Source organism: Psammomys obesus, unplaced genomic scaffold (genome assembly GCF_907164565.1).
Source record: "Psammomys obesus unplaced genomic scaffold, mPsaObe1.curated_primary_1811, whole genome shotgun sequence".
NCBI classification, from domain to species: domain Eukaryota; kingdom Metazoa; phylum Chordata; class Mammalia; order Rodentia; family Muridae; genus Psammomys; species Psammomys obesus.
Window position 1 is genome coordinate 3,886,194 of NW_026585690.1, and position 27,321 is coordinate 3,913,514.

Genomic DNA, 27,321 nt, shown 5'->3' on the forward strand with positions numbered 1-27,321 from the left:
TCAGGAGGGTGGTGATCCCAGCTGATGCACCAAATGGCCCACTTCTGTTTTAAAAATGCACTTTGAACCAGGGGTCTCAGCTAAATATTTTCATTGAAAAGAAAAAAAATAGAAGAGTGGTCAACACCCACCAAACTATCAAATAGGATATCTGATGTCAGCGTTGGCCCTGTACACATACTCTCCCTTAAGAATATGGAGACAGATGTGAACCTAGCATTTAATGGCTCGCGCTCTCTCCAGCAAGATCTGGGAGCAACCGGAGAAGGGGAAAGAACATAATCAAAATATGTCATATTAAAAACAAAATATCTTAAGAGAAATATAGAAACACACCTGACAAATTTGAATTCATAAATGTGCCACCAAAGGACCCTTTGTCTACATGTGAGCTGAATTATAAGTGTATGTTGAAGCTGCCTTATCCTCCGAGGCGCACTTTATTCAGACTCCATGACTAGTGGCAGATGAAAACACATTTGATCTCGCCTCTTCAGATGTCCTGTGGTTAAAGGTGGGCACTGCTTTCGACTTCATCATTACATTTTTCTGATAAAACTAAGAGCACCAGATTTTTCAGAGGTGATGTCCCGGAGTTAGCTGGCTCTCGTATCCTTTCCGTTCAGATTTTGGAGGAGTACAGAACAGTTATTTGGATGGCGTGGGGGAGCCCTAAATATTCTTAAGGAACACTAGTCTGTGTCAAACATTAAACGTTTTGTGCATTTTGAAACTTTAGTACCATCACAAATGCCCCTGAATGCATCTCTCTCCTATAAAGACTCCCACATAGCACACACACACACACACACACACACACACACACACATGCACACTGTATTCAATATCTGGCAGCTCATGGACTTTCCTGAAGCCCAGCTGTAGGCCCTGAGACCTCTGGGTTACTAAATACTGCCTGTGTTGGTAAACAAGTGTGAGTCGACACTTGAGTAACTTCTAGCATTTCACCTTTCTGAAATGACGAGGAATCTAACTCCGCCTTTAAAGGTACTTATACGCTCAGCCCTCGTCAGAAATAATTACCACAGCATTCTTTCTGTTGTGTGGTAAGTTGCTCAAAGCATAAGGGGATTAGCTGCTCCCAGAGCAGGAGCCTGGCTCTTTCCTATCTCAAAGGCTGAGAACCTGAGCTATGGATGGCCTTCCACGTGGTCCGAGGTGACTTCATCCTGATTCTCCCCGGAGAGCTAATCAGTAGACTTCCTGACGCTGGCAACACAAACAAGGCTGGAATTAGCCTGGCTAAGGCAGGTATTGTCTGGGAGGACAGAGTCACTGCTCATGCAAATTCCAACCCACCTGTCTTCCTCCAGGCCCTCGTCCTAGCTCACTCCACTCACGGTCCCTCCCTCTTCTCAAACCCCTGTCAAGCATGTCGCCACCACAGTTACCTACGGTCACCGGTCACCGTTGGCCCTATCTCATCTGGCAAGGGAGGAAGAAGAAGAAAAATAGTCAACAAGTTCTTGGGGACAGTTAGGTGGGAGAAATGGTTTCTCGCGCACTACAGCCAGCAGCCTAACGAGTGTTTGCCTGTGACTAATGGTAGGTCTCAGAGCAGGTAAGAGAGAGAGCATTCTAGATGCTCCCAACAACAAGAAATGAAAATAAGGAGAAGAAGAGGCATGGCCCGACTCCGTTACAGGGATTACAGGGCGGCAATGGCGCTCTCCCCAGCAGTCGCCACAGTCATCACGCACCGGTTCGATTTTAAGTACAATTAAGCCAGCAACACTCAGTCTTTCTAGCTCAGTAGCTGTTTGTTCTCACTCCATTATTAACACGAGTTGGTCCAGACTCGGCCCTCAGTGCACTGCTGGACTCTCGTGGTCTACACTGATTACTCCACTTGCGTGAGAGCTAGTGGGGGAGAGAGCTACTGTGTAGAAGATTCGTCCCTTCCTTAAACATACTCTCATGCGACCTCTTTTGGGACAGTTGTTCCTCACAAGCTCGCTGAGTCTCCCATCTTGTGGACCTACCGGGTAAGAGGTAACTGTGCCTCCTGCAAGCACTAGACTTGCTGATATTTACTATTCCTTTTTCAAAAGCAACTAGTACTACAAAATGCTGAGCGAGAGAAAGAGAAATCTGGGCCGGAGGTACAGAAATCTGGGCCCGGCTCAGGGGTTGCAGCCCATTTCACGCAGGTGTGAGCTGCTGAGTGTGAATCACCACATGGTAGAGAATGAGAGCTGACACACGAGGTCGGCCTCTGATCTACACGTGCACGCTGTGACATGCGCAGTCCTGCACAAACCCATGGGCTTGCACATGCACACACACCACAAGTGAGGTCAGCATCAATGGTGAGAAGGGAAAAAAGTTTTCAAGTCTTCAGCGCCCTTGATTATTTCTCCCTTGACCCTGTGACTAGGAACCGGGACAACCCTGAAAATGCTGGTCACCTTGGAAAGCAAAGACACCTCTAAAAATAAAAAAAATAAAAAAAAATTAAAATCAACATTTCCAAGCGGTTACATAATGGTTTCCTGGTACACAGAACGACATGCTTGATATTCTACCCCCACATGGGAGCTGTGGCAATTAATTATTCAACATTTGGAAAGTGCTTTGAGAATAAGACACTAAGTGCTAAAAATCATCATCAATTTTCAGCAAACCACACTGAAAGTGATCTCACTGGGCTTGCTTTTGGAACCAAACCATTTGTGTGGTTCTTTTACCTTGCATTTAGACCATTAGACCAAAGAGCTGATGCCCGTATGGAACCTTCCTTCTCTCCAGCCTAACTGTGAATGCTTGTGGATAAGAGCTGCCCCTTGATTTTCAGACAAAATATAAACCCTAATAATGTGGCTTTACTGAGATTTGTCATCTTTACTTACTAGGCACCCTTTTTCTTCTGCGTTTTATAAAAGTTATGCAACACGGCGACATTATTGAAATGTTTCACTCATTAAACTTTGTAAGTAGTTTAAACTCTGGTTTAATGTGCTTCTTTGGTACCTCAGTTCAGCAAACACTCACACATGTGTCCATGATTGTACCGGTACACAGTCTAAGAACTGATTGCACTTTACATTCTAATGGAAGTAATAAAGAAATCTGTCTAACTATCAAAGAGCTCTGGATGAAGACTTTCTCCTTAATTGAAACCTTTTCTGGTTCGTATTTATTCATTTTACAACCTGTAACTAAGATTAACTTATTTTTTTCAGCAACTCATAACTAAAACCCACATTTTAAAGACCAATTTGTCGGACTGGAGAGATGGCTTGGAGCACTGGCTGCTCTTTCAGAGGACCTGGGTTTGATCCCAAGCATCGGCTGTGGCAGCTCACAACCATATGGAACTCCAGGCCCAAAGGATCCAAAGCCCTCTTCTGGCCTCCACAAACCTGTGGGGCACAGATATTTGCAGGCAAAACCCCCCTACATATAAACGTAAATACATAAAAATTGAAATGAATAAATATTAAAACTCACAGGTATGAAAAGGAAATGAAGAAAGACTAGGAAAGGAAGGACAGGAAGAGGAAAGCAGAGGAGAGAGGACATTAAGTAGGGTTGTTGGGGTGGGTTTTTCTGTTTGTTTGTTTGTTTGTTTGTTTAAGTAGTTCTCAAGCAGAAGTTATGAGCCAAACATCTTCAAAGCCACCATACAGTAACTGCACTCCACCTGGGGTTAAAGCCACAAGGGCAGGAGTCATTCGCCCCTACATCAACTTCGGAAGCAATGCCGTTTGCTGTTATCTATCTCCTGCAGAGTAAGAAACTACCTGCCCAAAAGTCATGATGTTGTTTTTGAAACTTAAAAGCTATGCCTGCATAACTGTCTTGCATATGGACTTTTGCCTCCTTGAAGAGCCTCACCACAGTTTTTCTTGAAAGGTAGTTTGTGTGCTTTAATATACAGAAGGCAGCTTTAAAAAAAAAACATTGTCCTAGTTTGCTTTCAGTGGCTGTCACTAAAAACACTGACCAAAAAACACCTTGGAGGAGAAAAGGGTCTGTTTCAGTATGCAGGTCACAGTCCATTGTTGAGGGAAGCCAGGGCAGGAACCTGGAGGCAGGAACTGAAGCAGAGGCCGTGGAGGGGTGCTGCTTGCTGGCTTGCTCTGCTTGCTTTCTTACACAACCCAGGACCATGGGCCCAGGAGTAGCACCACCCACAGTGGACGGGGCCCTCCCACACCAATCATTAATCAAGAAAACGCCCCACAAACATGCCCACAGACCAATGTATTGAAAGCAGTTCTTTAACTGAGGTTCCCTCTTCCCATATGACCCTAGTATGACCCAAGTTGTCAAAAACTAACCAGCACAGACATCTTTGCCTTTACAAAGAACGTATTATGCAATGAGTCTTCGCCGCACACATTTAAACATTAATATATTTTTATATGTGTACTGGTTAACTTATTTTTTTCCATGTTCATTCCTCCCCCCAAACATGTCTCCAATCAAATACTAAAGGGAGATCTTAAATATGTTCATATTTAAAGATTTAAACAATATTTAATATTTAAACAACCTCAATAGGTTGTTTTAAAAAAAAAATTGCTAGTTGTTAAAGTTTGCTGAAGTGAGAAGATCTCCATTAGACCTATGACTCAGAACCAAAAAGTAACTATGAATTCTGCATAGGACCCAAAAGACTGTTCAACTCAAAATACTGTTAATGCCCAAGCATTAGAGTAACACAAAATTTTTCACTGACTCAGGCTGGTAGTGTATATTCACATAATCCTCTTCTTCTAAATAATAATGAATATGTAAATGTGTAAACAAATAATAAATGTGTAAATCAACTGCTTTGCATGGATCGCTCCTAATACTTTCACTTCTTTAAAAAAAATAAAAGTAAAAACAAGGTTTCTACAAACATTTTAAGTGAAGTGGAGGCCGAGTTCAACAGAAACATTTAAAAAATATAATTTGGGAGCTAGGAAGGTGCTCATTGGTTAAGAGCAATTGTCCTCTTGAAGAGGACCCAAGTTTGGTTCCCAACACGCGCATGGGGCCACCAACCATGTCTGAAACTCCGACTCCAGAGGATTGGAGTCCCTCATCTGGCTCATGCGCACATACCTACACATAGGCAGACAATTAAAAATGAAGCAAATCTTTTTAAAAGCTTCATTCAGAGGCAGTATTACACCCTCTTCTGCTCTGCTGGCTTCGGGGGGATATGCCAGTCATTACGTATTGATCCACACTTCGCACGTTTTACCACTACTTTAGCTTTAGTGTTAACAGTGCAATCGGACAGCCCTTAAAAAAAAAAAAGAATATGACAGTGACCAAATAGGGTGAGGGACCCATTTCAAAGTGCTTTGCACTCACGTCACCAATGAGAATATAAAAATTGGCCAAGGGAATTAACCGTGCCCTCCATTAAGCAAGAAATGAATTAGCAGATGCTACAGCCCACAACAACATTAATTTAATTCAAAACCAAATTTCTAAAACACTCTAGGTGATCTCTTCTACACTGCTGTAATTTAAGTACTGAAAATTATAACAACAACAACAACAAAATTATCCCGGAATGTTTTAAGGAACAAAATCATTTGTCGGTGTCACATTCGCTTATTGTAGGTGCTAACACCTTCATGGAGCAGCAGGGCAAGAGGGGAAGTGAAGACCAAGCCCCAGAGGACTCTGAGACCAGACCCACCACGTGCTGAAGTTCCTTCTAACTCTCTTGAGCTCTGCACAAGTGACTCCGCCTCAGCTTAGAGAGTGCTATCTGTATTTATTTGATGGAGGCTAAGATCTCTCTCTCTCTCTCTCTCTCACACACACACACACACACACACACACACACACACACACTCACACACACCCAAACATGCTTTTAAAATTTTCACCTGCCATGTGATCAAACTTTTCAAAATTTAACGTCAGTTCTTATTCGCCCTGGATCTTTCCCGGAAATATATATGAATATCAATAAGACATGCGATGCATTATAATGCATTAAATTGTCCCTAATATATTGCCATGTGTTTTCTTCTTAGAGGAAGAACTAGGAAACATTAATAATGAGAACACTCAGTTTCAGACTCACAAGAGTCACATTACGAGGGAGAGGGAGGATTGGAAAACACCAAATGCAACTTCCCATGCACTTTTCCAAGCTCTCCATCCCCGCTAACCTAAGTCATGGGAACTGAGTGAGGCGAGCTCAGCTGAGAACAAAGCCACCAGCCACAGCCCCTCCAGATGCTGCGCGGGATCCCAGGACTGGCTGAGATTAAGTTCTGAGGCCTGTCCCCCTTACTTCAAGGTACAGCACCTCAGGAGTCTCTGGAGGCCGCTCGGGGACCTGCTGAAGCCTTTGTGCTCCTGTCTTACACTCCAGCTTCTCTCCCTGCTCACTCCCATTTTCTCTCAGCCAGGTCCTGTCCCTCAGCGCAAGACCCCGGAGACTATCCGTGAAATCTCAGAAGCTGCTCAAGGTACACACATCAGAGCTGCAAGGGAGATTCGAGCCCAGGCCCACCAGCTCTAGAGGCCACAGTTTTGGATCCAGGAAATTAGCCAACTTTCCAGCAGCCTCAACAACCTGATAGGCAGGAGCTCACCATCTTCCCACTCCCACTCCCCCCTCTCACTCCCAGCTTCTGCCCGTTCTGCTCTGCATCCTTCCTCTCAGGCCCTTGACACAGACTGTTGTTTTCAGTGTCCACATGAGGGTGTCACTTTTCTCTACAAGATGCAATTATCCACACTTTTCTTTAAAAAAAAAAAAAATGCCATAGCTATCTAATGAGATATTAAGGCAAGGACAAATTGGTTAGTAGCAATGCAGCAATCACTCCACACATCTCCACCCTGGACAGGCCCTTGCGATTGCGTAATGAAGATCAAGAGAGGCCGGCAAAAGGGAAAATGGTTCAATGTGTCGTTAAGATGGGAGATAAGGGCATGCAATTCATTTTACAATGACGAACATCAAAAAGGCTTTAAGACAACTTTAGTTTGGACCCTAATTACGTAGGCTTCAGTAATCAGAAAACTCTACCTAAGCGACGGTAGTAGATAAATGGGCAGCTCCTGTTAACTCAAGCAGACAGGTCCACAATTTCCCAGAAGCAGCTCCTCAAGACACCACGTGCCCTTCCTTGACGCTTAGACTGTGCATCCCCACTGCATCCCATTGCTACCCAGGCACTCTATAAGCACTTACATCCCTGGGAACCAACTCCCCGAGTTACGCTTAGAGCCGCGCTCCAGACAGAGCCCGGGGGAAGCCAACATGCTCTGGCTTTGATATCAAGATCTTAGGCTGTTCGGGCGCATGTGTTCATCCATCACAGAAGCTAGAATCTGCAGCCACGTGGGAAGATGTGGCACAGGCCTTCCCAGGCTCCAACCCGTGAACACGCTGTTACACTACAAGAAGTAACAGAACACAATGAGTGTGTGTACGTGCACTTACACAGGTGCACACAGCCATGCATGTTCATGTAGGTCCAGAGGTCCACGTTGGTTGTCTTTCTTTATCACCCTCCACTACCTCCATTTTTGATACAGGGTCTGTTTCGGATCCATGAGTTCAGCAATTGGCTACAGGGGGCGACCAATGAGCTGCCAGGATCCTCCTGTCTCTACTTCCCCACCAGCATTACAGGCTTGCCCTGCCATACCTGGCTTTTTACGTGGATGCCAGAGATCCAACCTCGGGTACTCATGTTTGTGCAGCAAGCATTTTGCCCACTGAGCCAACCTCCCAGCTCCTGTCAACGATCCTTAAGCTTTCAGAAAATAAAATTTACCTCATGGGTTTGGGGAAAGCAAACAATCTTTCTGACCAGTGGAGTCATTTCAAATCAAGAAATAATATGCAATAATTTCGGCAGCAGAGAAGAGACTGGGTTCAGAGAAATTTCACAAGGTCTATGTGCTCATTTTACAGTCCCATGGGTAACACAGCACACACGCCAGTGCCTTAGGGTCAAGGTAAGAGCTGAGACAAGACGTGCTGGGAAAGACACCTTCCTGGAAACTATCATGTGGAGTTAGACCCACTGTCTTCCAGAGCAAGGTTCAGTATCGTCTTACGGTAGCACTAAAGAAGGGAGAGGTATTCCACACAGTGTCCAGATTGCTGAGTGAACAAAGTTCTTTGGAAAGAGAATGGCTCCGGGTAATATGCTGGAATAAGAGAGAACGGTCACCGGAAGATTAGACCTATTTACCAAGTAGGTCCCCCTTCTCTTTTCAATCATATGAACACACGAATCCCCTGGAGATTTCTCCGGATCATCTCTCCTGTTGTAGAAGGCAGTGTCACGGTGTGATAAGGAAGCAGCTCTGATAAGCATCTGCTACATAAGACTCTGAAGGGCTTTTGTGGTAACCTTCACTCTGTTACGCGTAGTGTTTGCTGGTTCGTGCTTTCAGAGCTAGGGAAAGCGTTCACAGCCTCACAGGCTTCAGTGAAATCTCCTTCTGACATTAGATGCCATTGGTTCTGACTGTGGTTCTCAACCTTCCTAATGCTGCAGCCCTATAACAACAGTTCCTCATGTTGTGGTGAATCCCAGCCATAAAATTATTTTTGGTTGCAACTACCTAACTGGAAATTTGCTACTGCCGTGAGTAATAATGTAAATATCTGACCTGCAGGTATCTGGTATGCTTCCCCTGTGAAGGGGTCATCCAACCCTCCAAGGGCTCTCCGCCCACACAGGTTGAGAAGCACTGGATTACGACTCTAAGCATTCATCCCACTCTGTCTATTCTCACTCACTTATGATGTGCCCTGTATTTCTCTACACCTTTCCAACACTGCCTCTCAGAAATATTAGATATACTCTCCAGGGAGTATTCTTTTCTTAATGTTCATTTTAATTTTGTATGTGCATGCCTATATGTATGTATACTCACCATCTGTGTGCAGTGCCTGGGGAAGCCAGAACAGGGCACCTGGATCCTCTGAAATTGGAGTTACAGATGGTTGTGAGCCACCATGTCGGTGCTGGGAACTCAAGCAGGGTCCTCTTCGAGACCAAGCACACTGCTCCCTACCCACTGTGCCGTCCCTCTGGCCCCTCAAGGGAACACTCTTGATGACATTTCATACAGTCAAACACATGGACAAAGAGTATTTGAAAGCCCTCAGTAGAAGATAATTAGACTCAAATATGTGTATCCAAGTATATTATTTTCAACATACTAAGCAATATTGAAACATGCTAATATTTTACTAGAAATACTATACATACAAACCAAAGATGAGCTAGAAAACACCTGAACATACCATGCCTTTACCTCTACCATAAGGCGGGTTACTATATACCTAACACAGAGAGACAATAATATTCTTGTGGCTGAAACTATTACTCTCATTCAGTTATACTTGCATAACATCCTTTCAAAGATTTTGTAGAAACATCTGAATTTAAAACTCCTAATTCAACATGCAAAATATGATCAACATAAAAAATGGTTTGAATGAGGAAGCACCAAGTTAGAACATCTTTTAGGAGTCCTAAAAGTAGGAGAAGTTGGATAAAAGACATTAAAAAAAAAAAAAAGCTTTCTGCCCTACATTTTTATCACCTCTTGTTAGCCTATAATGATTCCAAAAGAAAAACCTGCGACCAGAGCGGTGGCTTGGTGCTTCAGAGTGGCAGCTGCTCAACAATGGGATCTGAAGTATGGTCTTAGCACACACATGCACACACACACATGCGCACACGCACATACAGAAATATCTTTAAAAAAAAAAAAAAGAAAAGAAAGCCAAGCCTTTTTAAACACTACTAACACTTTTAATCTCAAATAAGTACAATACAGAGAACAAATAAGGCAGCCATATCAAAACAGGTTGTCTTCCAAGGAGCAATAACAGAAAACAAATACTTCTAGTGAAGTTTTACCCCAAAGTTACTAATAAGAAGAGTAAGAAACATACAAGAAGTTTCATTAATAAAAAATTTCACAAGAAGTGTACTAGCGGGTAGGACAGCAATGAACGGCAGCTATGACCCACAGACAGTTCCTCTAGAAGCCTTGTTCGGAGACAGCAGGCATCCTAAGTAGTTTTTGATCTAGCTTGTGCAGCCATGGGCCATAGCGTGAAAGTTGCACGCCTCAGACTGAGGACATACTCAGCACAGAACAGGATGCTTCCCTGTGGGCATGTTAAAGCACAGGGCAAAAGAGGAAACAATGGAGTGACCCATTAGTACTCAGAGCCAAAAGATTTAGCAGGAAAAGAAGAAAAAGAAAATCTGCATGCTTGAGCTTTATTTTCTTCTGATGCTTTTGGATGAGATTTCATTTTATTTCTTAACAATGCATTCTCACGGGAAACTCTCTGATCTCGTTTATCTAACTCCTTTGACACATCCCTCTCTGCCTTCTCTTGTTTCCCTGGCAAAGCAGCCCAACTCGTAACAGCACAAATGTGTGAAGCGTGTGTTCCCGCTCAATCTGTTACTGCTCAGCATTTTCCAGAGGTGACTGATTGCGATCATCAGTGCTTCAGCAAGCCCCCTACCAAGAGGCCCGACTCTCCGCTAATCTCACATTCCTAAGGACACAGTCTCCAGAGGACAGAGGAAGGAAGGAATGTGCCAAACAGTTCAACTGCTGTCTTGCTGTGGCTGTGAACATGCACCACCCAAGGCGAGGACCTCGGAGTGCAGCCATCAATCCTCAAGTTCCTATGAAACGTGTCCTGAAGAGATCAGAACTATTCCGCCAAGCCACGTAGACAACAGATCTCCCTGCTGAGAACATTAGGAACATTCACTTTTCTTTTACACCAGTTTAGACACCAGAACGGTTCATAATCCAGTTCTTTAAACAGTTATCCCCTGGGCTGGAGAGGTGGCTCAGAAGTTAAGACCACTGGCTGCTCTTCCAGAGGACCCAGGTTCTATTCCCAGCACCCACATGCCAGCTCACAAGTCTCTTTAACTGCAGTTTCAAGGGATGTGTGGCCTTCTTCTAGCCTTCTTGGGCACCTGCACCTCTGTGCACATACTCACATGCAGACACACATCTATACATAATTTTAAAGTAATAAATCTTAATTAAATAACTACACACACACACACATCACTGTCCTTAAAAAATAAATCCATATCTTTTGAAAACCCCAAGTGCTGAAAAGCCACCAGAGGGAGGACCCTGTTGCCAACATAAATATAGCAGCGTCCACATGTGCCTGCATTTATTGGTATTAAAACCCCCAGTTTAACTTCTCACAATGAGAAATCGCCCAGAGCAGGTAAGTATGAAGATCAACTGTCCAAGGCACTAGTTTGCCAAGGCCACGGTCGCCCTTCATATTTATTTCTATTTCCCACTACATTATGCCTGTACCAGAAAGCAAAGTCTGCCTACTATACCAGAAAAGTCCATTTCCCATTCAGTCAGCCCATTCAGGTCAAGTACACGTGAAGTACGCAGCTAACATGTAAGCATCCTTATAAATATAACCTGGCACGTGATCCTGGAGTCCTGTGTTACTTCCTCAGTAGAGAACCACAAAACAGTTACACCTAAGTGATGAGAACAAAGCAACCAAGAGTGATCAACAGCCCTATAAAGCAAGCAATAAATAAATAAGCCCCAATACAAAAGAAAGAACGGAAAACAAAAAGAGACTTTGGATAACAAAATGTAATTCAATGTCCGCATAAAAATCCATATTCCTTGTACCGCCAGCCTGATTTGCAATGTGAAACCTACCACTGATTAAAAGTAACCTGTGATCCTCAAAAAACAAACACACACACAAATTCTCATTCTATTTATACTACAGTAAAAATAACACGCCACCAGCCCACCCTTCATGCGAAGGAAAGGCGTCTCAGAGTGAGTCCATCAGCTGAGAAGCAAGAGTTCGGGCTGCTGCAGGCTCACAACGCCGCCGCCGCCGGCAGGGCTGCCCTCTACACCCTGATGGCAGTGTTACAGCTGACATGGGTGAGAGGCAGTGATCCCATGCTGAGTGGGAAGGGCTCTTTACCAGCTCCTGCTGTCAGTTAACATGCATCCTTAAACGTTCAGTTCTGGGTGCCACATGGCTTCCAAAGTTTCCACACCGGAGGAGCCACTACAGTGTTCTAGATCTGGAAATTTGTTGCCTAGCACTCTAATTAGAGAAGCTAAAAATATATAGTGTGTGGGCTTTGGAGGAATCTTCCATAGAGTGATGAGCGTTTTAATCGTTTTTGTTTTTGTTTTTGTTTTTTTTTTTCAAGGGCACTTTAGGTTTGGCTTGTGTTACATGGGGCACAGACTTCATAGGACCCATATGATGAGACGGGTGATTTCAAACTGCTAGTTGTTAGACTCAGTTCCAAACAAAAAGTTTGATAAACTCTGTTCAAAAGTCAGCTTTCTCAACTGAAAGCAAAAGTCTTAGAGGAAAACATGCAAAACACAGTCTCAGTTACTCAGAGTAAGAACCTGAGAAAGATAATGAAATGTGTTGTTCATTCATGCAGCCAAACATCGATAAATATGCCAGCAACTGCTCTCGGTCGGTGCCGGCACACTCCCAGTCAAGAATAGAGAACACTGAAGAACACAATGATGATAATAGCTAACATATGTAAACTTGGAGCAAAGCTTAATGAAGTTCATTTTTTGTCAGTGCCTGAAAACTCTTCTGTGAGTTGAGTTTAACAGTGACTTTAGTGAAGAAAAATAAAATAAAATGACATTTTTTTTTAATTTCCCAAATCAAACAATGAGTAGAGAAGCGACTGGAGTCTTCAACTCCTGCAGCTCCACCAAGCGCTGGCACATTGCAAGATGAGTGACTGTCAGGCTGACAGCACGCTTTTGAGTGTCGGTTCGAAGCTGGACTTTAGGCTGTTCTCGAAGGATGGAATTTCAGGCTCCTCCTATGGGGAGTGTCAACTGCAAATGTTCATAGTCTCTTTACATACTGAGCAGATGACAGCACTGACGAGCAAATCTGCCTGACTTGCTGTGCTCTCAAAACAAGCAGACACAGGTGTCGCAGGTGTTAAAAACTTCCTTACTTGGGACAATGTATTAGGCAGAAACCTCAGGAGCAAGAATAACAATAATAATTGAACCAGTGGTATACCTGATAAACATTCAAAGAAGTATACTTGACAATGTAAATGAAATCCATGGTGTGACAGACTCATACACCCACAGACCAGGTAAGACGTGTGAAGCACGTGGGGCCCGTTGTTCATAGGAGGATGAATCTGTGCCGCCTCTGAGGGAAGATACCATCTACTGAACAACTGAACTCAGCACACACTGAGTTCTCCACATTTATACAAGACGTGCTCAAGACTGCCCATGTCAGCACAATTCATAATAGACATAACAGACAAACTTGAAAACAGCGCAAGTATCCATCCAGAATGGAACAGGTGAACGCATCATGCTCTTCGCCAAAAGTAAAACACCTCAGAATGACGAGAATAAACAAAGTTGCTACACGTGAGCCAAGGACAAATCTCCCAAACACAGCACCTAACCAAAGAGGTGAGGCCCGCAAGCACACACTGCATCCTGGTTCACTCACAACAAGCTGAGCAACAGGTAAGGCAGCCTCCAGCCTCAGAAGTGGGACGTCACTGTTGAGGGGGGTAGAAGCTTACAGGGGAGAAGATGGGAGGCTTCTGATGCTGCCATTGGCTTGTATCCATCCCATGGATGGGCTCAGTCAAGTAGATTACTGAGCTAGTTGCTGATGTTTCAGTGACATTTGTGATGCCCTGACTATACATTACACCTTGGTAAAAACTTACATACATGAGGCAGGAGGAAAGAGGGAGAAAAGGAAAGGAGAAGGGAGGTGGGGGTGCTACACATGACGCTCTCAGACCTCAGGTTCTACCCTTTAGCTCTTTTGCGGCCTTTGGTCCACCTCTTCCTTCACTAACAGGCTGTCTGCTCCCGGCTCAGCATCTGCTATGTACCTACCAATCTCAGCCCATTTCTCTCGTCTACTTTCTGGTTCACAGTTGGCTGTGATGTTAGAGGTTGTATAACAATCCTAAGTCAAACGTGCTTCACCTAGGCAGACTCCAAGGGATCTCCCGAGTGATGAGAATCCTCCTCAATATATGTCTTCTCTCTGTTGCTCAGGGCCTTTCTTGTGAGACAGCCTGCCAAACAGACGGCCATATTACTAGATCCCATCAACCATTAGGGCTTACTCATTAGGTTTACTCATTTGAAAACAGTACAGAGCAGGCTATTCATCATGGAGAATAGCTACAAAGGCAAAAAAAAAAAAATGCCCCACTTTCTGTTGGTGATATTAGGAAAGGCTTTCCTACTATGCCACTCAAAAAGGAGCAGGGTTCAACACAATATAGCCCTTTCTCTTTTGCATTTCTGTTTGTTTTATTTTAATGCCTCCTAAAAGCATCCCAGAAACTCTAGTGTCTAAAGCTTTTCTAAGCTTTTTTTAATTTTTATTTTTTTAATATTAGTTACAGTTTGTTAACTTTGTATCCCTGCTGTATCCCGCTCCCTCTCTCCCTCCCAACCCCACCCTCAAATCAATAAAACAAGAAGAAGGAAAAAAAAAAAACTCCAAGATGTAAGTTGTTGATGACTTATGTTCTCTGAAGTCTTTGCTTCAAAAATAAACATAGCTCCCAAGAGTGAAGCTAAAACTGATGTACCTAAAATGAAAATCTGCCAGGGCAACACATCTAGCACTGTAGACTCTAGAACCTCAAAGTCGAAACAAGCGAATTGCCCTGAAGACCACATGAATGAACTCTCATTCATCGGCTTCCTTTTCCTCCTGCACTCAGAACAGTCTCTTCCTGTGACTAAAATAATAACCCGTCCACTTCACCACAGTCACTCCATGATGATGTAGCAGCGTTCTGCAGACACAGTGCGCATTCCGGCCTCCACCAATAACCTCCCAGGATGTTTTTCCAAGGTAAAGTTCTCAGTCTTGGTTTTCCAGTCTTCCAGATATGCATACCAACCTCTCCCACATGCTCCACCATTACTATTATCACTACTTCTACTGCCATCTTTTTTAATACAGCTCCTAGTTCAGAGGCAATGAAGACATTACTACGGAATACACCACTATCCGCTCCGAGTAGAAGACGGGAAGAAATGCTTTCTCTCTTGCTTCTAATAGAAGGTAAACAAAGACATGGCCATGCATGCCCTCCTCCTCCTCCTCCTGGTGCCTTGTTAGCTGTCATTGCACTCACTGCTGAGGCCAGAGAAACGCAATCCAAGTCACTGTGGCTTAAGAGAGGATACATGAGCCACTTCTGAATTTGTTTGTTTTTGTGCATCAATAGGCAGGTTAAACAGTGCTATGTAAAGGACTATCCACCTCTATGGCTGGAAAAAATAGCTAAGGACATGTCGTGGTGGGTATATGAAATACCTTCAAGTTAGGATGCCGGCATTCATGATAAAAATGTACTGAGTATATAGATACTGGGAGTCAAGGAAACATCCTATGGATACAACTTAGCTCTGACATTATACCAAAGAAACAGTTTACCCCCTAAAATCCCTATATGCAGAAGTAGTAATAGCTAGCTTGGTAAGGTCTTATTTGGTTCCTGGGTATCATTTCCCTGTTCATTTTGCTAAAGGACTCCATTAAAAACAAATTTCACAGGTCTTCAGTTGCCCTGAAAACCAAGAGCAAATAAGGTAAGGGCTCTGCTTGCAGCTTCCTCTGGCCAACAACTTATGTTCCATGGTGATCCCTTCCAAATCTGCAACTTAAAAAAAAAAAAATATATTTGAAACCTTAATCATCATTAGATTTTCCTGTTCTCCACTTGTTCTTTCCAATACAGACCTGCTTATGCATAAAATCCAGACTTAGGACTTTATTCCCACTGTTCAAAATGAATGCCAGGGAAGCGGCTGATGGAGCGTCCTTGCCACCCTTCAGCAGCAGTGAATTCTCCCAGGCCTGGCTCCCCTGACAATAGCAGTCCTCGTGGACTGCAGCGCCCTCAGAGGCAGCCAGGGAAACCTGATTATCTGCAGTGATTGACACTAAAGTGTGTTTCCTTTCCTTCCCTAAGTGCTATGTTTTCCTTTAAGCTGTGAGCTATGGCCAGACTGCCACGCATGGTATCAGAACAAGAGATCAGAATCTTCAAATGGTACTTGCTGGAGCTCGGTGAAAAATGAGAGTAACACCAGAGTGTGCTGGGAGAGGTCCCAAAGGTTGCCTGCTTTCTAGCACGTTTTTCCCTCTACTACAATTGCCTGTCTTCCTCTTATACAGTAGTCCTATAAATCCAAACGTCTTCTAATCATTTGAGACAATGGCACTGGCCCGCAACCATTGCAAGTTCTTTTGTGTTGACAAAGTGAACTACAAGAAATACATCAATAAATTGAATGTACTTCTGACCACCTGAAAGGCTCATGTGCCTTGTAGGTCTTTCTCAGTCTTCACAAACAGCCCCCATACAGATAAATGATACTGAAATTTTCATGCTGTAAAACCAATGCAAAGGATTGAGGGTTTCTGCTTTCTCAAATATACCTGGCACTACCAAAATATTCCATTTTCAATCTCATGCCCCATCTGTATAATACCTCAAAAATTCATAGCAGTAGTAAGTTTTCTGCCCTACCTGTGTTTCGTTGGAGTTTTGTGCCATCTAGACTACACTTGGAGATAAAGGTAAAAGTCTTCAATTTCACAACTTAACATTAGAGATCAGAATACTGTTTAGATTGAACTTTAAAATGAAAGTAAAAGTTTTCTCCTGTTGCGAAAGCTTTAGAAAGCAGGCAGCTTCCTTTGAATGAGGTACAAATGAACTCAGTCTAGGTACAATAATGACTGGAAAGTATTTAACGCTACGGTGGCAGAAACAAGGGCCAGGGGTCTTAGAAAACTTTATTTTGAAGAGTCGTTAAGCCGACCAGTTCTAGTCTGGCTACCAGAGAGAGTCTATTCCAATAAAAATGAAAATAAGCACTAGTGAGCAACATACACTTGAGTTCGGATAATCCTGCAGCTCTAAGTCCCCGGTAAAGAAAGCGGAAGCTCGGTGCAGTGCAGCCTCAAGAAAGAGCCTTTCCAGGATTTGAGACTGTGTCAGGGAGTTCTCACCAGGAGCAAGTTTGTCTGGTACTAAAGTGAAAGGGGAGAGAGGCGTGAGCGGAGAGTGGGAGAGGAAAGTCTGTCAGCCCTTCAGCTTCGGACTGGAAGAAGTTGCTGCAGGCAGTCCTGCAGAGAAGGTGGAGCCTCCCAGGAGTGAGGGGAGGCAAAACTACACACGTACAGAGGACCGAGGAGCCAGCGCTCGCTCACTCGACAGCGCTAGAGCCTGAGCAGAAACGTTTCCTTTGCGATTCCCAAGTTGGGGGTTCTCCGCCTCCCCCCCCCCCCAGCCACGTCCCCACTCCTTCGGTTCTTGGAGAACTTTCCTCTTTGTGGCGCTTGCTGCAGTTAGCTGCTGTCGCTCACTCGGTGGCCGTTATTGACAGACTGGCAAAGGCTGAGGGAAATGCACTTAAAGGAAATCACCTGTCCTTGCCAAGACGCACACGCTGCCCAGTACCTGTGCAGAGCTCCGCCGCCGCCGCCGCCAGCCAACAGAAATCCCAGTCTAACCTCTGTCTCCCCCTTGCAAACAAATGTGTGCCACTTGCAGAGAATCTGCCTGACTCACCCCCGCCTCCGGCTTGCCAGGGAGAGACGTGAGTTGCCGGGTCCCGGAGCGGACAGGGGAGTGGGCACGGCGGCCTGGATGGCGCTGTTTCCTCAACCTGCCCCCCCCGCCCTAGCTTTAAGGATCTGGGGGTGTGTCCCCCCACCACCCCCAATTCAGGCAGGTTCCCAGCCAAACTGTGACCACCCGGGCTCTGGGGAGCACAAGCGTCACCGCTCCCGAGCCCAGGCGGGGCGTCCACTGGCCCCACAGTCGTGGCAACAACGCCCGGCTACATGCAGGCGGCTCTGCAGCGGCGGGGGAGAGCGAGCCACCCCAAACTCGTCATCTGAACGCTAAGACGGAATAAAAAGTACTTTTCCTCCCCAACCCCACCCCACCCCCCAGCAGCAGCAGCAGCAGCAGCGTCTACACTTCGTGGGGCGCCCAGCCCCGGGGATGCCCGACCCGCCACTGACCTCTCGATCGCTCGCTGCGTCCCTCCCTGGACGCGCCGAGGCCGCCAGCGCGCCCTGCGGGACCAGCCCCGGGCCCGCGCCCGCCACCCAGCGCCCACCGCGCGGGCGAGGCTTGGGGACGTGGCCGAGCCCTCCCCGCCGCCCGCTCCGGCCACTCACCTCCTGGGATCGGGCTTCCGTCGCTCGTCCAGCTTGGCGACCGAGTGTGAGGCTGCAGCGGCCGCCGCCGCCGCCGCCGCCGCCCCTTTCGCCGCCACCTCGGCCGCCGCCGCCACCTAAGCTCTGCCCCGCGCGCGCCGGGGGGTGGGGGGAGAGAGGACCGCGGGGACCCGGGCGGCGTGGGCTCGAGAAGTTGGCTCGGCCGAGGCGCGGGACGTGCGCGCGCGCGCGGGGCAGCAGTGGCAACTTTGTTGCCGGGTGGGTGGGTGGGTGGCCGGGTGGGCGGGTGCGCGCTGCGCCCGGGAGGCGGCGGCCGAGCGGAGGTGCGGGCCCCGGGGAGGGAAGGGCGGCAGCCGGGCGGCTCCACGCTACTCTGCCACCCGCAGCTCCCGCGTGTGCGCCCGGCTCTCCGTGTGCCTGCCGGGAACCGACGCTGCTGCGGCCGCCGGGGCCGGGCTCGGGGCTGGGCTGGGCGGCCGGAGCTGTGCGGCGAGCGCGAGCCCGCGATCCATATTTAAAGCCGGCGAGTGGCCTCGGCCGGCCCCCTGCCCTGCCCTCGCCGGCGCCCGCCCGGCCCCCTCGGCTCCCGGCCGCCGCTCGGCGTCAGCCGCCCGGGCTTCGGCGGCGGGGAGGGGCCTCGGGCCGCGCCGCCCCCGCTGGGGGGCTCGGCACGCCGCGCCCCGAACGGGCTTGGAAACAAGTGGGGGGCGGGGTGGGGGGGTCCTGGCTCGGGACCCCGCAAGCCTCGCCTGGCCGGGGCTCGTCTCGCGCCCAGAACCAGCCGCTGAGAAGGTTCAGCGTTCCAGCTGGCCTGGGCGCCCTCACTTGGGAAAGAACCTGAAGTTGCGTGCGCTTCCCAGCCCAGGTCTTTCTGTCTGCTGCTCTGCAAAACTTGGGGGCGTGTGTGTTGTTGGTAAAGAAAGTTGCTCTCAGTGTCAAGCCATCTTCAGTTCTTTACTGGCAAAGGACGTCTGGGGTCGTCGTGGACCCCCGCCTTGCCTTTCATTATGTCACCGGTGGCTCTGTCTGGAGTTAGAGAAACACTCTTAGCCATCCCAGGCGGGTTTCTTGGGTTTGTAAAATGATCCTTCGTGTTTACTACGCTGCTGGAGCTAATGAGGTGAATCACAATATGTCAGCGGCCCATATTGTGATCAGTTAGGAAACCCTTTAAAGGTGTGAAGCGGATGGCAGCGCGGTCGCCATCTAACGTTCTGGAGACTGCTATAGCGTGGCTATTTAATGGGCTTGAGCCATACAGTGTATGGTGAAAGCATGTATGTATTTCCTGTTCATGCATATAACATGGAAAAATCTCTGTACAGGCTCCACACAGCCGCCCAAACACATAAGCCCGGGAGAAATCACTTCGCTTACTGACTCTTGCTTCCAAAGTAGGGAATAAGAGGCTGGAGAAGGTGAAATAGATTTAATAGCAGAGGCACTTCTTCTTCTTCTTTTTTTTTTTTTTTTTTTTTCTGTTCTGTTCTTCAGCATCTAGAACTGCTGTAGATGTACAGTGTCTCCCCTGGACTGGGGAAGCAGAGATACAGAGCTTGTGTTTGGGGAAAGCTGGTGTGTCTAAAACCCTTACTCAACACTCGGAAAGCTCTGGGAACCACCCCAAGTTGCCTAATGTCTGAAATGAAAATGCACTAATGTCATGCGTTTGGCTGTTGTCGTTTCTGGCACACATTCTACCCAACCTACTGCAGCAATAGGGGCAACTGAGAAGCAAAGGGACAACGACGTGTGGCCTTTAAATCTCCCCCCCCCACACCCCAGTAATGACGCTTTTGTCTCTAGACTATGTGTAAAGGAACTGTCACTCCTAAGCACACAGCAAGAACCAGCAACCCCGAGGCTCATGAGCAAAAAGAAATCACTTTTGTATTAAGAATTTGCCACTGCTGATCAGCAGTTTTTCACGCTGTGGATTATGTATTTCAACATAGCTGGCAATTTCTCATTATAGTCGTGAACCGGCCATGAATAGTCAGCTTTGGTGACTGTCTGAGAAAGGAAAGGTCCAAGAAGAAAGAAGGAAAAAAAAAAAAAAAAAACATTTCCCATGTACTTGGCTGCAAAATATGTCAAAATGCCCTTTATGCAAAATTGATGCGTAACCCCTGGAGGCATTTTATTATCAAGATTGTGAAGAATTTGCCCTGTAAGGGGGTATAGAGCTGGGGGGGCGGATGGGGGTGAGGAGGGAATGGGAGTACTGTGGGTGAAATTTGGTATGTGTCTTAAATTAATGAGAAAAGAATTGGCCTTGGCAGACAGCCTGCCAGCTCTGTTATCACTCTCCACTTGGTGTTTGCTATCCCACAATTAAAAAATCATGTTCCATTTCCTTTCCTATTGATTATTGCCCAGTAATTGAGATTCGTGTGCTTTCCTTGGAAAGGTCATGATTAACTTTCTGTTAACTCTGTGTGTGGCCGGCCACCTTTGCTTTCGCTGCTCTGAGTGAGGACAGTAAAAACGGAGGGCTTTGTTTTTCTCTATTTCCCCCCACACACACACCTGTCCTAAAGTATTATGCAGTCTCCTTTGATTCTCATAAAGTCAAAGAAATATTAATTTGTTCAAAAATATAATTTTGTCTTATGGTTTCCAAAGTTTGAGGATGAAAGGAATGAACAGGAAAAGCTGAATGTGGTAGAACACACCTGTAATTGCAACATGTTGGAAGCGAAATCAGGAGGAGCACACAGTTTCAAGCCAGCCTGGGCTACATCGTGAGTTCAAAGCCAGCCTGGGATATATTGCAAGGCTTGTCTCAATAGCACCACAGTAAGGGGTGGGGTTGGGAGTGCAGTTCAGCTCAGTAGTAGAGTGCCTTCAGGCAGGGAGCAAGGTCCGGGTTAAAGAGCCACAAGAAAAAAACAAGGATTGGTGCAATCAATATAATCTTAACTGGTAGTGGTGTGTTTGCTTTTTGACCAATAATTCCCTGTGCTTTATAGCCCTCTGAACTACCCATTTGCTATTTTCTTTATTAATCAAGTTTCTTTCCTATCCATCCATGGTCCTAGCAGAGACACAGAGAAAACAATCTGGAGGAAGCTCTGTTTCAATGACAAGCACCATCTAGTGGCAGCAGGTGATGAAGCGTCAACACATAAAAGTTTCTGAAGAGTTAAGACCTGGGCTCGTAGATGCCTGCCATCAAAGAAGAACGGTTCGAAGTTCGAACTCACATTACACACCTCGTAAGCTTGCTATCTTAATCATCGAGTGGAAGTAGGGCACAGAGCTGACCGGCACCTAGGATTATCACCGTAGGATTTTCTGTCTGTGTAACTTTGATTAGGTCCTAAAGTATTTAAGTTGCTTTCATTTCATAAAATTAAAAAAAAAAATTATGTTCATTGCTACTTATTCACTATACAGTGGAACCTATAAACACATTTTATTAGAATTTTCATCATTGTATCAAGACAGAAAGGTAGAAGTATCATTGAATATTTATCCTGTAGTTATAAAAAAACTAACATTCTACACATCTTAGAAGGGACTAAACAGAAGGTAGTGGTAGATACACTGTATCTTGTTGCCTCAAAGTTCCTCCTTTGGAGTTTTTTGTTTGTTTTTTGTTTGTTTGTTTGTTTGTTTTTAACAGGCCACTCATTTGTACAAGTTTGACAAGTATTTTGTTACACAAAATTGCAGTTTCCTTTGTGCTGATATTTGTTTTGACTTAGAGTTGTTTTTCCAGTAAACAGTATTGCAGCAAAGATTCGCTGAAGTTCCTACTCCTAGGTCAGGGTAGCCACTGCCTCAAGTGAGAGCAATCAACTCAGCCTTGCTCTGCAACTAGTCTGGAAAAAACCTGAGGAGGTGGGATCAGAGGAGGGAATGAGGGAATCGGAGGGGAGGAAAGGGCAAGGAAAGAGAGGAAGGACAGGGAAGGGGAGGAAAGGGAAGGAAGGGGAAGGAAGGAGAGAGATAGACAATTAGGGTCATCTAATCAATCTTCCATTTTTCTTTTACTCGGACTCAATGTGACAAATTCCTGAATAAATTCAACTAACCTAGATTTATAATCTGCATTCCCTTCTACAAACCTTGGGTTTAAAAATAGCTGCAGCCCCTTTTTATGAGGCAAGGAGGAAGGTGAAGATGGTTTTTGCAAACTGTCAGCATGGCATGAGCTGGGGAAAATGGTTTTATTTGGTTAAACGTGTCATAAGTTGCTTTACAGCTTCAACAGCTAACGTGTAGACCGTATCCAACCATCATTTTTTAGAACACATGCCTAAAATCAAGTATCAGAAGAGTCTCTGGCTGCTAAAAACAGGATCTGATCTCTGTTAAAGTAAAAGGCAAGATATTCAGCCTTTCTTAGCTTGGATTCCCTTAGCAGTAAAATTAAGGGGTGCAAGTTACCCAAAGTGTAGTAACTCCATTAGGGACACCGGAATGCTTTCCTCTGATGAGATCGGAACAATACGGTGATAGAGAAACATGCAAATCCTCCAGAATGCTGTTGACGCATTTGTCATCCCGAACTGTTTGGTAACCTCAGGCGAGTCTCCTAGCCTCTCCCTCCTACAGGAATCCTCTCAGAGATCAGAATAACACAGGACACTGGCCTCTCTGTTCAAGGGAGAAGGAAAAACCCTGAAACAAGCAACCAAGCCACTAAAACCTACAGCTGTGATTAAAGATTATCTGTTCTTGGGAAACAAACATAATAGAGAATTATGTCAGAGTTCCCTGCCAAATGGACCCTGATTACGGGGTGTGTGTGTGTGTGTGTGTGTGTGTGTGTGTGTGTGTGTGTGTGTGTTCATTCCAGCCTTGACTCAGACACAGGTGTTTGTCCCTTGTGTCCCAGGCCTCCCACCTCCTTGAGAGATGAATAAGTCCAGATGCCAGACTACCTCAGAGCTGCCCTTCCTTTTCTGCCTGTGGCTTGACTGGTGTGGATCAGCTGTGCCATCAGTCAGAGGTACATTCCCCTGCAGGCTGACCCGGCACTAGAGAGAACCGGCCCCAACCCGTTCACGTCCCTAAAGCACCTAGGTCTCCTTTCCAGTAACTAACAGCATTGCAAGTTCACATCTGCCAGATGTGCGTGTAGCAAATGTTGCAAGATGAAAAATAAACATTAACATTGTGCTCTCCCTCCCCTCCTCCCCTGGGAAAGAACATTCTGAGAAGATTTGTCTTATGGTGTCCAGTTTTGTACTCCAGACCAAAGGCTATTTGTTTCCCAACAGAACACAGGTCACCCACACAACTAAGTGTGTGTGTGTGTGTGTGTGTGTGTGTGTGTGTGTGTGTGTGTGTGAAGTACTGTCCACCTTTTGCTTTTGGAACAGTGACTCTCACTGGCTGGAAGCTCATCACTAAAGCCCAGAGATGTGATAGAGTGCACAAAACAAGAGAGGGCTGCTTTCTGGTGGGTGTAGGAGCAGCCCGCTAAGAAACGAAGCTGCATCTGGATCTCAACAAGAGGATGTAAGGAACAGCAAAGCTTAACAGCAGCTTACCAAGACACATGGCGTGTGGCAGTGTCCATCACACAGCCGGAACTTAATACCCAATGGCTTATAAAATAAGTGCTCCTGCTCCTTCATGCTTAGAACATTAAAAACAAAGATGCCTACTCCACCACGGTGTGTTTTTATGATTGAAACATTTCAGAGACCACAGTATCTTCAAGATAACATCCTCCTTACACAGTAACTTTTAGACTACTTCAATATATCTGTTGTGCACAAAATACACTGTAAAAGGAGAAAAAGAACAGTTAAAAGCCACATTTGCCTCCAGGGAAGGCAATTAGGTGAGAAGCAAGTGTGGAAGGAAGCCTTTTCATTGAATTGTTCGTGCTTTGGGGGGGAATTTTAACCATATAAGCAGGTTGCTGATTTTTAACATAAGTTGAAATTGAAAACATGTAAATAACCCCGTTTACATGCCTAATGGCACTTCTATATGATTAGTATATGCTTTAATGAATACACATATTAGAGGCAAAATGTGACACAACAGGCCCTGGTCCCCAGTGGCTGTGCTGTCTTGGGCTCCAGTCACATCAATGTGGATATTTTTTGTGTGTGCAAATAAACTATAAAATTTGAAGGTCAAATTTATCAAGATTAGAGTAATTTCACTTGAAAAATTATTCTTTCTTTCCATTATTAAAGCAATAAAGTATCATTATTTTGAAACAAAAAAAACATGAAACAGATGGAATGGTAATTTAAAAAAATATCTTTCTTAGAGAAAAACCACTAATAATTTTATACATTTTTCATTGCATAATTCACATTTGTGGTTTCCAGCTATTTGATCATATTACAGTTACAACTTTTTTTTTTTAAATGGTGTGGTTTTGAGGCTAATTCTGTCTGAGGGCAGTCTTAACACGTGATACAAGCTTCTAAAAACAAGGCCAGGAAGTAAGGGGGTTCAGCTGATGGCCCATCTTTCTGAGTCATTGAACACTGCCCTTCACTCATTTCAGCAATTTCAGGCTTGCTCCGCTTAGAGACTAGGTTCTCCACTCACACTGGCCACTATCTGGCAACAAAAAAAATCTTGATGGCCTCACCAACAGTCATATTAATAGCCCACAGCTGCTGTCACGTCCCAAGGACTGCTCAGTAAGTCAGCCTGTGTAATGTTCTAAGCCATTGTTGGTAGTGACATCACTCCTCCCTTGAGAAGAAGAAACTGTGTGGCTTCCGAAACCCCCTAGCTTATGGCCAGCTCCTGTCACCCTTCCCTGAACTCTGAGCAAGTTTTGCAGCAGGAGCTGGTTTTTTTTTTTTTCCTGGGAACCTATGTATCTGATCCAGAAGAATCAGCTAATTGCTGGAGGAATCCACACAAGGACCACATCTCAACTGCATCCAGTTCTCAGACTTAGCTGGGCCTGCTGGATCATGCACAGCCTCACATCAGCCTCTGCATGGGTTTCTGAACACTCCGCTTTGCCAAATGCAGAGGTTCAGAGTTTGGAAATGACGCTGTGGCTTGGGTTTATTTTCTCATTTAGCATGACTGCAGGCCAGCCATGGTGGAGGGCACTCATCTGAAATACCAGCACTTATCCCGCAAGTTGAGAGGATCCCTATGTTTGAGGTCAGCCAGGGCTACTTCTAGATGGTTACGTTTTATTGTGAATAATTATAGTGAGATCTTCTGCGGTGCTTGCTTCTCAGTCCAATTACACATATGCATCTCCTGTCCACACCCCTTCCATTGGACTACGTGTTTGAAAGCCATCGCTATTGGCCTATGGGTTGGTTAGACCACACTGTTCGCTTGTGCTGTGACTTTCAGCTTTCTGATTTTTCATTTTCAAAGAGAGACGGGGGAGATACTTGTCCTCTGGGTACTGGTGTGGCAGGGCTGTGTTTGATGATTTGGTGTCTAGCAGCTGAGCTTGGGCCTAGCAATATATATTTAACCCTACATTATATTTGTTTACTCATTAAAAAAATAGCATCTCACCACAAATCACACAGAAATTGGTAATAAGTTTCAACATGTGTTTTTCAGTGGACAATTCTTATTTAAAAACCTAAAAAAAAAAAAGTAGCTTTTAATGAAAATGTATCATAAACTGGAATATGGAGAATTTGCTCAAATTATTGGTAGGTAAATTCTCTTCCTGGGAGGTTTTCTTCTGAGTGCTGAAACAATGGGCTTTGGTCCCTTAAGGGACATAATCAACCCTCCTCTCAGGGTTCCTATTTCTTCATGTGTTTAGTATATGTGAAACCAATAGCCTGGTGTCCTAGACCAGAGGAAGTATTAAAGAACTTACTAGGAGGATGGGGGAGTGGAGGAGGAAGAAAGAAAAGAAAAAAAAGAAGGAAGGAAGGAGGGAGGGAGGGAAGGAAAAAGGAGGGAAAGAAGGAAAGAAGGGAGGGAGGGAGGGAGAGAGGAAGGAAGAAACAAAGAAAGACCCAAAGAAAAAAAAGAAAAGGAAGAAAGAGGTCACTAGAACAAAGCAGGAGCATGCTGGACAGTTCTCTCTGCCCAGTCCAGGAGCCTCAAATTCTATGCCTGTTTCTTTGATTAAATGGAAAGTGTTACATACTGTTTATTTAAGACTTCATCCATGCTGGCAAGAGTAAAAGACATTCCACTTAAAGAAGCAGCTGTTCAAAGCTTCCCCTGACACTGCAGTTCCCATTTGGAGTAAAGAGCAAAGTAATCAAGAAGATGGGAATGATATTTCAGAGAATCTCCAAGAAAATATTCCATACAAGGTGCAGTGGAGCTGTGCTAACAAACTGATGGACTATCATTCTAAAGAATGGAAGCAGGCCAGGGTAATACTAACATAGTGAACCCAATGAAGCCAATGCTACATTCCATAATAAATAATTGCTGCTCTTCTCACCTACTTTCTAATCTTCACAGAAACTTTATGCAACAAAGACTTGGGCTGAAGACTTGGGCTTAGAAATACAGTGTCAGCGTCTAAAGGCTCTGCTGTGGTTAACTTCTGGCCCCACCTCCATCAACAAAACAAAACAACAACAACAAAAAATAAATAAATAAAATAAAGAAGCTTCCATTGGTTTTTCACCAGCCATTGAAAGAAGACAGACCAAGTTACTCTGCTTGGATTAAGTAGCTTTCTATGACCTGGCTTCAACCGGCTGGAGTGGCCACGGATCCCACACCCAGCTCAGTGTTCCACTCAGCCTACTTCCTAATCATGCCATTTATCTTCTTGGACTCAGTCCCTTTCTCAGGCCATTTATGCTAATGGAAATGCTTTTGTTTCCTCCACTTCAGGCTCTACCCATTGAAAGCCTGACTTTTAAACCTCCAAGTTCAAATGTTGTTTCAACCTTATTGTCGTCACTCATTAGTTCATCCTGTGATGGCTAATCGTTATTGTCAAGTTGACATGACTCAGAATCACTGTGGAAATGATCATCTGGGCACATCTGTGAGTGATTTTTCTAGCACAATTTCATGAGTTTGGGTCTTGGACTGCAGAAAGGAAGAAAAAAGAAAGGAAGAAAGAAAGGAAGGAAGAAAGAAAGAAAGAAAGAAAGAAAGAAAGAAAGAAAGAAAGAAAG

General features: G+C 45.2%; 1 protein-coding gene across 2 annotated transcripts in view; it reads right to left on the reverse strand.

The window, feature by feature from the left end:
* Slc4a4 (solute carrier family 4 member 4) overlaps positions 1-27,321 on the reverse strand; it is a 397,249-nt gene that overhangs the window by 313,149 nt on the left and 56,779 nt on the right. Inside the window, exon 1 of one of the 2 annotated variants that reach the window (XM_055596044.1) lies at positions 18,257-18,511. The exons of the other annotated variant lie outside the window; for it this stretch is intronic. The gene's annotated coding sequence lies outside the window, so the exon portion shown is untranslated. Of the gene's footprint in view, positions 1-18,256; positions 18,512-27,321 lie in introns of those variants that run through there. 2 annotated transcript variants of the gene reach the window in all.